General features: G+C 41.7%; 1 pseudogene; it reads left to right on the top strand.

Moving 5' to 3' along the window:
• The first annotated feature begins 611 nt into the window (after nt 1-611).
• LOC148034497 (heat stress transcription factor A-1e-like) lies at nt 612-2,027 on the top strand (annotated as a pseudogene).
• The last annotated feature ends 321 nt before the right edge of the window (nt 2,028-2,348 follow it).

The following is a 2,348-nucleotide window of genomic DNA, read 5'->3' on the forward strand; positions in this document are numbered from 1 at the left end:
TGTTGAAAAGGCCCAATGGATGCACGCTAGAGACTTAAATGCTTTCCCCACTCTGTTAGCTCCACATTGAGCTAATAGCAATTGAGGACAATTGCTATCCCATCCCAGAGGTATGATGCCAGGAGGCATATTCCACGGTGGATTCCATGCCACAGTGGATTTCGTGAGGTTTTGCGATGGATTCTGTAAACTTTTATTACCGGGGCTCATACACAAAGTGGATTATTTGTGCGAGAAGTTAATGTCCTTTTCAAGCGTTTTGTTATTTTTATGTGTACATGGGTGATTCCATAGCGGGTGATTCCACAAAATACATATTTAAATTGATAAATGTTTATGAGTTTAGAGTACGCTGTCGTGTTGCTGCGCATCCGAGTCGTATACACCTCCATTTCTTTTGTTGTGCATTTGTGTTAATTTCTGCGTGTGATTCATTGTTTGTGTGATGCATTTTGATAATCCGCATCCAATGTATATATTCCCTTAGTGCATGCGTATGATTTTGTTTGGATGCATGATGTGTGTGTATTAGAAAAATATGAAAAACTGATGCCAAAGGACATTATCAAGCTAATTATTTCAATGATGATCTTTAAGAAATGATGCAGGACATGCATATGACGCCAAACAGGGTGATCTTTGAAATCGTCATTAATGGTTTTGCCAAAGCAAACAGAGTTAAAATGGTGCTGGAACTTCTGGATGAAATGAAGATTATGGTGGTGATGACAATTGCGAAGGCACTTGAGCAAGCAGATGTGCAGTGGAGTAGTTCTCTTGTAATAGGAATTTTAAGATTCCTCAAAAGCATAAAAGCTTCTTGGGTTTTTTTTATTGGTGGAAAGACACTCCTGGACTCATGCTAAAATTGGTTTCCTAATCGCTGTTTTGGGACGGGACAGCCTGGTTTCAAAAGGGGTTTTTTTTAGAATTTTGGGAGTAGGCCTTCATGGGGTAACGTGGTAAGAGGAAGCTAAAAAGAGAAAACTAGAAAACTAAAAAAGAAAGAGATCATTGGGACAGAGGAGCTTTTCAAAAAAGGAGGATATCACCACACTAAAGGATCGATATAGACTGAATGCGCTGGGAAAACGGGGGAGGAAGATTAAAAAAAAAAGAGGAGAATCTTAGCTCTCTCTCTCTGCGCGCATGTGTTCTGTCTCCCGCACTGGACATAAAACTTCAGACTGAAGAAGCTTTAGAAAAATCCAGACTACTAAGGACTTAAGCCCGGTCCGTCTGCAGGGACCTTTGAGCATCATGCCTTGACTGATTCCTTCTTCTTCTTTGTCTATCCAGACAAAGGTTTAATCCTCCGACACAAATTTGACTCCTTTGGCTTTGATGGCGACTGAATGGAGGATGAAGAGTATGAGAGTGATCTGATGCCTTCTGATGTCGAAGTCAAGGGGGGGGAGAGAAATCCTTCGAAACAGTTACCTAATTCATCAGTTTCTGAAGCATTGGTCGAAAAGCTGTTGAGAGGCTTAAGGGGTTGCAGGAGATTGTTCATGTATGTAGGCCAGGCAGCATCGCTGTCATCTGGGATCCTCCTAGGTTCGCTCATTACCTCCTACCACGTTATTTCAAGCACAGCAACTTCTCCAGCTTTGTGCGGTAGCTTAACACTTACGGATTTCGCAAAGTGGATGCGGACGGATGGGGATTTGCGAATGAGGGCTTCCTGCGAGGCCAGAAGTAATTATTAAAGAACATCCACCATCGAAAACCAGCACCTCACAGTCAGCCACAGCCTGCTCAGACCAAAAGTAGTTCTGTGAGTCATTGTGTAGTAGGCAAATTTGGCCTTGAAGGTGAAATTGAACGTCTCAAACGTGACAAAAACGTTTTGATGATTGAATTGGTGAAGTTGAGGCAACAGCAGCAAACAACAGAGCGTGAGTTGAGAAGCATGGAACAGTGATTGCAGTCAACTGAGCAAAGGCAACAACAAATAATGATTTTTTTTAATTATTTTTTTGGCCAAAGCAATGCAAAGCCCAGCGTTTCTCTCACAATTAATGTAGCAGACTGAAAATAAACAGTTTGATGATGCAAGAAAGAAGGGGCACTTGCCTAAGCAAGGGGAGGAGCAAGAAGATGGTATGCAATCTCCAGTAGGTGAACAGATGGTGAAATATAAATCTGGTCAGAATGATTCTTTATCTTCAACTTTTCTGCAGATTGGTCAGTGTGTGACACAGTGAATATCTCAGATTCTGAAAACCGTATGAATAAAATAGTCCATGGAGTAGGAGGCTGCAATCAGGAGATTGCTCATTGCATAGGCAGCAGAATCTTTTCAGATATCAAAGCAATCTAGAGGTTGGGCTTTCCACTCGAGAATA

This window comes from Lygodium microphyllum, chromosome 6, assembly GCF_053477565.2.
Source record: "Lygodium microphyllum isolate KBCC chromosome 6, Lygodium_microphyllum_v1.1.10, whole genome shotgun sequence".
Classification (NCBI taxonomy): domain Eukaryota; kingdom Viridiplantae; phylum Streptophyta; class Polypodiopsida; order Schizaeales; family Lygodiaceae; genus Lygodium; species Lygodium microphyllum.